This window comes from Balaenoptera musculus, chromosome 18 (genome assembly GCF_009873245.2).
Source record: "Balaenoptera musculus isolate JJ_BM4_2016_0621 chromosome 18, mBalMus1.pri.v3, whole genome shotgun sequence".
NCBI classification, from domain to species: domain Eukaryota; kingdom Metazoa; phylum Chordata; class Mammalia; order Artiodactyla; family Balaenopteridae; genus Balaenoptera; species Balaenoptera musculus.
In genome coordinates, this window is record NC_045802.1 from 60,780,164 (window position 1) to 60,793,015 (window position 12,852).

The window sequence follows — 12,852 nt, forward strand, 5'->3', positions numbered from 1 at the left end:
GTTTATATCTCAGAGGTCTCTGAATTCATTTTAACAGTTCCTACGTTTGGAGAAATACTACTTCCTGGGAATAAATCTGTTCTTCACAGTACTAAACATTAAACATTTCTTTAACGTTGTATAGCAGAAAACTGGTGGAATTATTCATTAAATGTCAGTATTTTTCATTGTATCACATCTTGGACCACAATAAAGTCCTCATATAGTTAAACATTTTTTCAAGATACAATTGACATATAACATTAGGAGTACAACATAATGACTCAATATTTGTATATATTGCAAAAACCACCACAGTAAGTCTAGTTAACATTCATCACCACACATAGTTACAATTTTTTTTTCTTGTGGTAAGAACTTTTAAGATATACTTTCCTAGCAACCTTAAAATATACAATACAGTGTTATTAACTATAATCACCATGCTTTATATTGTATCTCCAGGACTTTTAATTTATAACTGAAAGTGTATACTTTTTGTACCAACTTCAGCTACTTCCCACCCCTTGCTCTGGCAATCACCAATCCTTTCTCTTTATTTATGAGTTTGTTTTGTTTTAGATTCCACATATAAGTGAGATCATATGATATTTGTCTTTGACTTATTTCACTTAAAATAATGCCCTCAAGGTCCATCCTTGTTGACACAAATGGCAAGGTTTCCTTTGTTTTTATGGTTGAATAATATTTCATTGTATATATACATCATTTTCTTTATCCATCCATTGATGGACATTTAGGTTGCTTCCATGTCTTGGCTATTGTAAATAATGCTGCAGTGAAAATGAGGGTGCAGAAATCTTTTTGAGTTAGTATATTCATTTTCTTTGGAAACATACCCAGGAATGGAATTGCTGGATCATATAGTAGTTCTGTTTAATTTTTGAGGAAACTCCATAGTTTCCTCATGTTTTCCATAGTGGCTGCACCAAATTATATTCCCAACAAAAGTGCACAAGGGTTCCCTTTTCTCCACTAACTTGCCAACTTTTGTTATTTCGTGGGTTTTTTTGATAATATCCATTCTAACAGGTGTGAAGTGATAGCTCCCTGATTTGCATTTCCTGATGATTAATGATGCTAAGCATCTTTTCATGTACCTGCTGGCCATCTGTATGTCGTCTTTGGAAAAAATGTCTATTCAGATCTTCTGCCCATTTTTAAATCAGTTATTTTTGTTGTTATTGAGTTGTATGAGTTCTTTAATATATATGATTTGCAAATATTCTCTCCCACTTGGTAGGTTGACTTTCATTTTGTTGATGATTTCTTTTGCTGTGCAGATGCTTTTTAGTTTGATGTAGTCCTATTTGTTTACTTTTGCTTTTGTTGTCTTTGATTTTGGTGTCAAATCCAAAAAATCATCTCCAAGACTGATGTCAAGGAGCTTACTGCTTATGTTTTCTTCTAGTTTTGTGGTTTCAGGTCTTATGTTCAAGTCTTTAATCCATTTTGAGTAGATTTTTGTGTATGGTGTAAGATAGTGGTCTGGTTTCATTATTTTGCATGTGGCTGTCCAGTTTTCCCAACACCACTTATTTGAAGAGTCTGACCTTTCACTATTGTGTATTTTTTACTTCTTTGTCATAAATTAATTGGTTATATGGACATGGATTTATTTCTGGGCTCTCTGTCATCTAGTTTGAAATCAGGAAGCATGATGCTTTCAACTTTGTTCTTCTTTCTCAAGTTTGCTTTGGCTATTTGGGATCTTTTGAGGCTCCATTCCAATTTTAGAATTGTTTATTTTATTTATGTGAAAAATTATATTGGAATTTGATAGGGATTGCACTGAATATGCAGATTACTTTGAATAGTGTAGACATTTTCACAATATTAATTCTTCCAATGCATAACCCACAGAATGTTGTTCCATTTATTTGTGTCTTCTTGAATTTATTTCATTAATGTCTTATAGTTTTCAGTGTACAGATATTTCATCTCCTTGGTAAAATTTATCCTCAGTCATTTTATTCTTTTGGATGCAATTATAAATGGGATTTTTTCTTAACTTCTCTTTCTGAGAGTTTATTATTATTGTATAGAAATGGAACAGATTTTGTATATTTATTTTGTATCCTACAAATTCACTAAATTCATTGATTAGTTCTAACAGTTTTTTGATGGAGTCCTTAGGGCTTTCTATACATAATATCATGTCATCTGCAAATAGTGGCAGTTTCGCTTCTTCCCTTCCAATTGGGATGCCTTTTATTTCTTTTTCTTGCCTAATTGCTCTGGCTAGGACTTCCAGTACTATGTTGAATAAAAGTGGTGAGTGTGGTCATCCTTTTCTTGTTTCCTGTCTTAGAGGAAAAGCATTCAGATTTTCACTGATGAATATGATGTTAGCTGTTGGTTTGTCATATGTGGCCTTTATTAGGTTGAAATTTGTTCCTTCTATACCCACTTTGAGAATTTTTATCATAAATAGATGTTGAATTTTGTTAAATGTCTTTTCTGCATTTATTGAGATGATCATATAATTTTTAATTATTTTGTTAATGTAATGTATCACATTGATCTGTGGATGTAGTACCATCCTTGGATCCCTGGAATAAGTCCGAATTGATCATGGTGTGTAAGCCTTTAATGTATTGTTAAATTTAGTTTACTAATATTTTATTGAGGATTTGTGCATCTATGTTCATCAGTGCTATTGGGCTGTAATTTTCTTGTGGTGTCTTTGTGTGATTTTGATATCAGGGTAATGCTGGCCTTGTGAAATGAGTTTGGAAGTGTTCCCTCCCCTTCTATTTTTTATAAGTATTTGAGAAGGATTGGCATTAATTTTTCTCCAAATATTTGGTAGAATTCATCAATAAAGCTGTCTAGTCCTGGACTTTTGTTGGGAGGTTTTTGATTACTGATTCAAATCCTTACCAGTAATCAGTCTGTTCTAATTTTCTATTTCTTCATGATTCAGTCTTGGTAAGTTTTATGTTTCTAAGAATTTATCCATTCCTTTTAGGTTGTCCATGGGAATCTTAACTAAAGTTACAGTGGATAAATTATTGTGAAAAAAAGTGAAATGAGACACAGAAGCAATTAATAATAGTCATTATTACCTTATTTCAAATACCCATGCACTGTCTTGATTTTTCTCCCTTTTCACGTTTTCTATGTTATCTCTATTCATTTATCTAATATGACAAATAACATAGTTTTCTCACATTTTTGCACACACTAAGCACCTAACAGTTTTTTTAATACACACTGGTCACTTAAAAAATGGTTACTTATGAAATCTATAACTTTTTTCTCAAATAATGTGTCCAAGATTTTTGAAATATCTGAAACTCTTAGAAATTATTGAATCCCTACTGGCACATATTAGGTGTCTTATAACTACTTGTTGAATAATTAAAATGTATGAATGAAGAAAGAATAGGAGCATACACTTACATAATTGTACCATGTGCATAATTGTACCATGTACATGTTTTACATATTTTACATATTATTTAATATTTATAACAACCTTATGATATAGGTAAATGATCGTCTTATTACAGATGAAACAAACTGAGTGCCACGTTGTTAGTAAATCACAAAACCAATAATCACACCCAGGCACCCTGACACAAGTCATTTCTATTAACCACTATGCTGTGAATGAATTTAGCTCAATAAAGGAATAATTGGAGCGACACAGTTTTTTATGATATGTATCATTTTTCTATGAAATCTTTAACTCAAATAAGTTTTACTATTTTATGTCACATTGTGACTCCTTAATGGAATTTTGATAAAATGAACATTAACAGTAAATGCTGAACTCTCTCATTGAGTCATACATGAGTTTATAAATGTATAGTATATGTAATTTTCTCAATTTTAAGGATCCTATATTATGAGATACTATCTGAACAATGCAAGTTAAAGTCTGCTTGCTGATGTCAACACTAGCAGCACACAGAGAAAAGAAAAAACAATTGGGATATTGCATTATTATGAATGCAATTTCGTCAGCATCTTTTAAATGTACCTAACCGAAGATTGATAGTAAATTTAATGAGCAGTCTGTTCCTATGCTGAATGTGCGTGATGCTATTATATGAAATGGAAACAACTGGAAATGTGTCAGAAATGCACTTTACAACATTAGTTGAAAATGCCATTGATTGATCAGTGTCACACTGTTTGACCCCCAAAACTACCTCTGCAATTTGGAAGACAAATGACATGTGAAGGAAAGTTTCAAGCAAAATCCACGTTTTTTAAAAACTCTCAGCTATTCTTTCATAGAAAAAATGTCAGTGTCTCTTTGAAGCAATATGCCAATAAAATGTCTCCAGTCACATAAACAAAAGCAAGTGGTAAATTATGTTGCCTTATCTTTTGGCTATGCCAGGCATCCATTTGGTCAACCACTGCATACATTGTTTTACTCCTACAACTGTAGATTGTAGGAGTAAATCTGCTGTAAATCTGATTTCTTCTAAATGCACCTAATTTAATGGATATTTATAGAGAAATTATTTCAGCTTACCTGACTACTGAAATGTAAGGTAGAAACAGTCATTTAATGCTTTCCAGAATGCCATCCCAGACTGTGGGTAGGAAGCAGCATCTCACGAATTGAACTTTACCCTGACTGGATCCCAAACGGTCCCCTTCAGTTTCCCTTTTTCACATAAACAAGTGCTAATTGATAGGTCTGACTGATTAAATTTAGTAAAATGAGCCATCACAGCACCCAGAAGCAGAGAATCAAATCGTGATCATTTGGTGAAACAATAATTGGCAAACTCATATGTTTTAGCTTTTGACTTTTCTTAAATCGCCCCTACCCACTCAGCGCGGATGAGTGAGGACAGAAGTGCTAGTTGAGCCAAAAGAACATTAAGAAGACTCACAGGGCAAAGGTGGCAAAGTTTTCCTAAAGCATGAAGAGCATTAACTAGCTAATTTGTAGAGGAAACTAAAGGAATTTATCTCGTTATGATCAGCCAAGGACATGATCTAGTTACTACCCAAGAGTGAAGATTATTCATTTCAAAGAAAAACACAGAAAAAGATAGGAGGATTTGATGTATTATTAAATGTTGCAAATTAAATGGAAGGCATTAATTTGAAATTATAAACTTTTATTATTTTTAAACATGTAAAATAGTAGTATCCAAGAATTTACATTCAAAATCAGTAGTTCCCTCTCCCTCCATAACTTTGTCAACTCTCCAGAGGCAACTACATTTGACCTTATGTGTTATTAGTTATTCTGATAGTAAGGGCCATAATTCAAAAAGACATGCATATATGCTCTTTCATAACGTATTGGCTTCTTCCATTGTCTTCGACTCCTGCCATGAAAGATGAGGGTGCAACACATCTTTTCTGCCACTTCCCCTATCTCTCCTCACACCCACTTGATCAAAATTTTAAATCACTTTTAGTGCTCAATTGATTATTTGTAAATGCAAATGATACACATTCTCTATTTCTTGTTTAATCGTCTTTATACATTCTGTCTTAATTACTGACTGGGTATGAATATTATCATCCCTCTAATTGCTCCATATCTCTTCCCCACTCCTCACTTCCTTTTCAACATTTGCAGCTCCCTATAATTTTATATTATCAGGGTGAGTACTTTTTTCTTTAAAAATATATGTATTTAGTCCTTTGTCCACAGATAATTTCTGAAGGTTGAAAACAAGCTTTTACATCAATCTGACTATAACTATTTTTCATGCCAAAAATACACAGCAGAAGTAAAAAGCATTCCCTTCTTTATTAGCACCTCTAAGGTCCAATGTCAGGGCAAGAATAACACTCACGGAGGAGTGTTCCTAACATCAAGGACAAATTCTATTTTCTTATATTCTATTAATTGTTCCAAATAATGACACATTTTACTTTGCTTCATATGTAGACCTTGATTATTACTTGTGTTTGGTTTGTTGTTTTGTGTTGTTTTCTTTTTCCTCAATTTTCTAATTTTCAATTCTTGTGGCGAGAAAAGAGAGAGAATTCCTTCAATATATCACTTAATGTCTATCTTCCAGCAATTTTTTTGCATTCAGTTACTTGACTATTCACTAGCTAATGTCTTGTTTGGATAATCATTCTGGAGCCACTGATATATTCAGTCCTAGTATGACTACTTTCAATGTTCTATAGACTGAATATTTGTGCACCACCTGCCCCCCAGTTCATATGCTGAAAGCTATTCCCCCAGTGTGATAGCAGTTGGAAGTGGGGACTTTGGGAGTTGATTAGGTCCACCCTCATGAATGGGGTTAGTGCCCCTTATAAAAGAGATCCCAGAGAGCTCCCTTGCCCTTTCTGCCAGGTGAGGTTAAAAGATAGCCATCAATAAATCAGGAGTGGGCTGTCACCCAGATTCCAGTGGGCTGGAATCTGCTGGTGCCTTGATCTTGGATTCCCCAGACTCCAGAACTGTGAGAAATACTTTTTGTTTGTTTTTGTTTGTTTATAAGCCACCAGTCTATGGTATCCTTTTGCGGCAGTTGAAACGGTCTAAGACGCAGGGCCTGCTGTAGAACCATCACCCTAGGGTTTAGTTTAGTCATGGCCACTGTTTCTGCAGTTCCACAGCCTCTGTTCCCACTTGTTTTTTTACCACCGTACTGAGCAACTGCCTCTGAAATGGTGTGTGGAGGACAGTTGTTTAAGATGCTATCATTTATAAAAAATGTATTTATCTTCAATTTATAATTGGGCGGTTTGTCTCAGTGTAGAATTCCAGGTTGAATATCATTTTCTCTTAGAAATTTGAGGTTATTCTGCCCTTCTTTTCTATAATCTAAAGTTGATAAAAATACAGGTCTGATCCTTCCTTTTTTGGAGCTGACCTGCTTTTCCTCTTCAGTCTTGAAGTTTTTGAGAACGCCTCCTCATTCCTAGTGCATTGAAAATTCAGAAAGTAAAACTATATAGGGGCCTTTAATCATTTATCGGGTCTGGCAAGTTTTCTTGTTCTCTAATTTCTCCTCGTTTTTAATTCTAATTAATTGAAGTATAACAGACATATAGAGCAGTATATAAACCTATAGACTATTCGATGAATGGTCCCAAAGTGAACATATTTCTCATATCTTGACCATCCATGTCAAAAAATAAAAGATGATAAAAACAGGATTTTCTTACACTGACTCCTAGCTACACTTCCCATCCCATACAACGTAACTCTTATTCCAATTACTAAATATGTCAACACATTTTCCCTGTTTTGTTTTTTTAACTTTTATGAATGGAGTCATACAATATATATACTTATATGTCTGGATTTTTTTATACAACATTAGCTTTATGAGATCAAACCATGTTTTTGAAAGTAGTGGTGGTTCCTTTGTTGATTATTTTATTTTAGTCATACTGATACATATTAGAATATCTCATTGTCATGTTAATTTGCTTTTTTCCCATTATTAATGCTTGATTAGAATTTCAAGCTTATTGAGTACTTGGATGCCAGCTTCTGGTGATTTCTTGCTCAAGTCTTTTGTCAGTTTTCTACTAGGTCGTCTGCCTTTTTCATACTGATGCATAGCAATTCCTTATATATATTTGTTGCAAATATATTCTTCTCTTTAGATTTTTTCTTTTCCATTCCTTTAATGAGGCCACTTAACAGAATTCTTTAATTTTAATATTATCCAACTTACTGTTTTCCTTTATATTTAAGGGCTTTTGTGTCCTGTTTACCTAGCCCAAATTTATAAGATTTTTTTTTTACTATATTCTAAAAGCTTTAATGTTATGCTTTTCATATTTTAGATCTACAATCAATATGAAATGGATTTTTGTGTACAGTTTGAGATAAAGGTCAAGTTTCATTTCTTCCATGAAAATATCCAGTTCATCCAGAACCTTTTATTGAAGAGAATATCTTTCCTTTAATATTATGCAGTAAAATTCTTGTCGTAAATCAAGTACCCACATATGTGTGGGTCTATTCTGTTATATTGGTCTCTTTGCTATCCTTTGTGCCAGTTTCATCCTGTATTAAATCAAGTAGCTTTAGAATATTTCTTGATTTTTGAGAGACTAAATCTTTACACAGTGTTATTTTTCAAGAGTTGTCTTGGGTATACTTTTCCCTTTGAATTTTGACGAACATGATTAGAATGATTTTGTCAAAATCCATTATAAAACCTTCTGGGATTTTAAATCACATTGCATTAAGACCATAAATTAATTTGGAGAAATTTGCTCTCTTTACAGTTTTGAGTCTTTCGATATTTGAACATGGTGTATTCCTCCACTGATTTAAGTCTTCCTTAAGGCTCCTAAATAACATTGTATGGCTTTTGGAAAGGATTTCCAAATATTTCCTTAGATTTGTTCTTAATGCATTTGATGACTTTCCATGATACAGAAAATATATTTAAATTTTATTTTCTCGGTTACAACTTCAAGACATAATGGGGACCTGATTTACCATTCCCAACTTTAACAACTAGGGAATTGGACAAAATATCTGAAACAAGGATTTCAGATACTGAAACAAAGCAGGACTGAGATCCCTTAGAGAAGGAATACAATAATATGAACCCTAAAATTACCTCAGCTTGAAGACAATGTTTGAGACAATGTAGGGATGCAGTACCCCACCAGAGTCTTGTAATGTTGCTGAGTTGAGGAGATTGAGATAGGAATTTAAGGAGGCCAAGGTAGCTAGAACTTATAGGGCAGAATACTAAGGAGAAGGGAGCAGTATAGAGATTCCAGAGATTTACACAAAGAACCCCTTGAATTATTAAGTCCTGCTCTGGGTATGCATAACAAGAAATTACCTAAGACTAGAGAAAGAACCATTAGAAATAAGTAGGCCAGTTTCTGAAGCTCACGCAGGACTGAAATAATTTGTGTCCTACCAGCTAGAGTGGAAAGACCCATAAGGTATAAGATACTGAATAGAATTCTAAGAAGGGTATCACCTTAGTAGGGGCCTAAATTAGCACTACAGTAAAGGAAGTAAACTGAAAAATATTCAGCCCTTGCTCTTGCTAAGTTTCATAAACTTGGAAAAGATCAGAAATACTTATGAAGAAATAAACATAGATCATCATGTCTTAAAGTTGGCAGGTACCTTTTGAGTAGTCTGATATTCAGATCTTCCTCGACTTATGATTGGGTTATGCCCCAATAAACTCATTGTAAGTTGAGATCATCATTAAGTCAAAAATGCATTTAATACACCTAACCTACTAAACATTTTAGCTTAGCCTAGCCTACCTTAAGCATGCACAGTGCACTCACATTAGCCTACAGTTTGGCAAAATCATCCACCACAAAGCCTAGTTTATAATAAAGTATTGAATAGCACTTGTAATTTATTGAATACTGTACTGGAAGTGAAAAACAGAATGATTGGTACGGAATGGTTGTCAGTTTATTGGCTGTATACCCTCATGCTCACGTGGCTGGGAGCTGCGTTTCTGCCACTGCCCAGCATCATGAGAGAATCATACTACATATTACAGGCCCGGGAAAAAATAAAAATTCAAAGTATGGTTTCTACTGAATGCATAATGCTTTCACACCATCATAAAGTCAAAATATTCTAAATTGAGCCATCATAAGTCAGGGACATCTGGACTCAACATTTCAAATGAGGAGTTAAAGTCTCTAAGGTGAAAAGTGACTTGGTTGTTGGCATAATGTGCAAATAAAAGATAAATGGAAAGGGAGATTGAAAGATATATTTAAAAATAAAACGCTTTGTATTAGTCTCTAGCTTTCAAAACCACATTAGTTTATGTTTGGAATATTAAAAAGCAACAGGTATCTTCAATAGCTAATTGAAACAAAAGAACATATAAAATAAAATACCCAAATGCCAGTTACAAGGGAAAATTGAAACTTAAAAGCAAATTATTTTTAAATAGATGTGGGTCAAGATACTGCCAAAAGAGAAAACAGTGATAAAATAAGAGCAATGCAATTTACAAAAGAATAAATGTCATAAAAATATTGTACTTTTAACTTACACTACTCTTAAACTATTTTTAAAAGTTATTCTAACTCATAAAATTCTTTTGATTTCAATTTAATTATTAAAAAAATTTATAAACTACATCTTTCAAGTTATGGAATTATTTCAAGCTTTAAAAAACACCCTTGTACTTAATCTCTGGATAAATCATGAACTCAGTTATAAATTTGTAAATATTTATAACAGAACATTAACTAGGAGCTCTCTAAGACCATTGTAAATAATTGTCTGATGGCAGCTGTTTCCCAGCATACCTAATAAACACACATGAACTGGAGAGTCAACATTCTAATCTATAACAACTGATACAATAATCACTACAAACCTATATGGGGAATGAAAGAGATTATGGTTGCCTTTTAAAGCTTCCACTCTACAATACCCCACTCTCAACCTCATATCTTAAAAGCAGCATAAAGATCAATAAGCATAGATATATCAATGCTTCTTTGGGTTCTTCCAAATATCCCTTCCTGACATTGCTTCCAAATGTATGTCTGATTTGTTCCACCTGGGCACCTATTCTGACTTGATTTGCACCTAAAATAATTTTGCATTTGAGGTTTTGAAGTGTTCTTTGCTTTCTTTAACTTTGACTCTTGGACTCAGACTCAACACAAGGTTCTTTTTACTGTTAAAAATTTAATGTTTATCCTCCAAAAAAAAATTTTAGACTCAGAAAATGGGGTTATACACTTTATATCAATACCATTTGTAACCCTCTTTAATTATTTTTTTTTTAATTTTTTTTTTAATTATTGATATATTATGAGTATTTTCTATGTCAATATACTTATTACTACAATAAACATTAGGAATTCTTCTGTGTGTTTTACATATATAACCTAATTCAATCCTCACAACAATCTTCTTGCTTCCTATTTCACTGAGAAAATTGAAACCTTCAGCAGAGAACTTCACAGGTTCCTACCAACAAATTGGCCCCATCTATCAGCATTTGTCCCTCGTTTTTTTTCCCCATCTATTGTCAGAGATGATCTTACCAAACTTCTATTCTAGACCCAACCTCTCTACGGGAGTACTAGATCCCATTATGTCATCACCTCAACAATGCTCTTCTCTTGCTTCTAAATCATGTATCTATATTTTTTACTCTCTACTGAATTATTCTTACTGAATGGGCTATTTGATCCATTTCTAATGAGTTTGATCAAGACCCTACTTCCCCGCCTGCCTCTTCATTTCTTCTCTTTGCAGCAAAACTCGTCAAAAGTTTTGTTGTTCCAATTCCTCTCCTCCCGGGCTCTCTTAACTCACCTCAGTTAAGCCAGGAAGCCACCAAAACTGCTCTCATCCAAGTTGCCAGTGGTCACCTGTTGCTATCATCAGATCCAGTTGATCTCTCTCTCTCTCTCTCTCTCTCTCTCTCTCTCTCTCTCTGTCTCTCTGTCTCTCTCTCTCTCTCTCTCTCTCTCTCTGTCTCTCTCCCCCCCCCACACACCCCTTTCTTAATTTATCTTTCAGGACCCCACAATTCCCTGTTGCTTTTTTCCTTATTGGTGGGTGCACTGTAGTCTCCTTTACTGGTTTCATCTTTTATCCTCTAGCACTTAATGTGCTAATACTTCAAAACTCAGTCCTTGTTTTCTTTATACTCTCTCTCTTGGAAACCATGTTCATTTTCATAGTTTCAAATACATCCCAAAATTTACCTCTAACTTTTCCATGATTTCCAGATTAAAAACATAATTGCCTACTCAAAATTTCAATTGGATGCTTAATAATCATCTCAGATTCAACATGTGTGAAAATGATCCTCTTTACTTGCTTTCTCCCTTCACACCCACTCACTCCTTCCTTCTGTCTTCCCCATCTCAGTTGATGGCAAATCCACCTTCCAGTTGCATAGGTCAAAAAATATTGGAGTCATCTTCAACTCTTGTTTTTCTCTTATCTAAATTTAATGTCATCCAATTCTTTTGTCTTTACCTCTAAAACATCCAGAATACAAAAACTTCTTACTATCACCATTGCTGCCTTCCTGGGTCAAAGTCTGTCCTCATTTCTAACCTGAATTGCTACAATAATATAGCCTCAAAACAACAACAAAAAAACTTCTTCTGTCCTTGTCCTATACAATCTATTTCCATGCCATTATCCAAAGTAATTTCATTTTCTTAAAGCTTTATTGAGATATATGTAATATACAAAAAACTGCATATATTTAATATAAAATTTGATGAGTTTGACATATGCATACACCCATGAAAGCATCACCACGGTCAAGGTGGTGGGAAAGTAGAATGGTACAACCACTGTGGAAAACAGTACGAGGTTCCCCCACACACATTAAAACTAGAACTATCATATGATCCAGCAATCCCACTTCTGGCTACCTCTTCAAAAGAATAGAAATCAGTATTTGAAGCGATATCTGCACTCCCATGTTCATCCATTGCAGCATTATTCACAACAGCCAAGATATGGAAACAATCCAAATGTCCATCAACAGACAAATGGATTTTAAAAAAGTGTGTTATATTTATACAATTATTCAGCCTTAAAAATGAAGGAAATCCTGCCATTTGCAACAACATGGATGGACCTGGAAGACATTATGCATAGTGAAATAAGTCTCAGACAGACACTGCATGATTCTACTTATATGAGGTATTTAAAATAGTCAAACTTAAGGAGGAATTATTTTAAAACCCAAGTTGAATGATGTCTTTCCTCTGTGTAAAAATCTGTGCTGTGTTTGTCTCATAGTAATGGTCACAGTTCTCCACAAGGCCATCAACGCCCATCATTATCCAGGCCGCTTACCATCTCTTCAAGGACTTCTCTCCACCCACATGCTCCAGTCACATGGACCACCCTCCTTTTCCTACAACACATCATGCATGGTCTGCTTGCAGGGCCTTTGC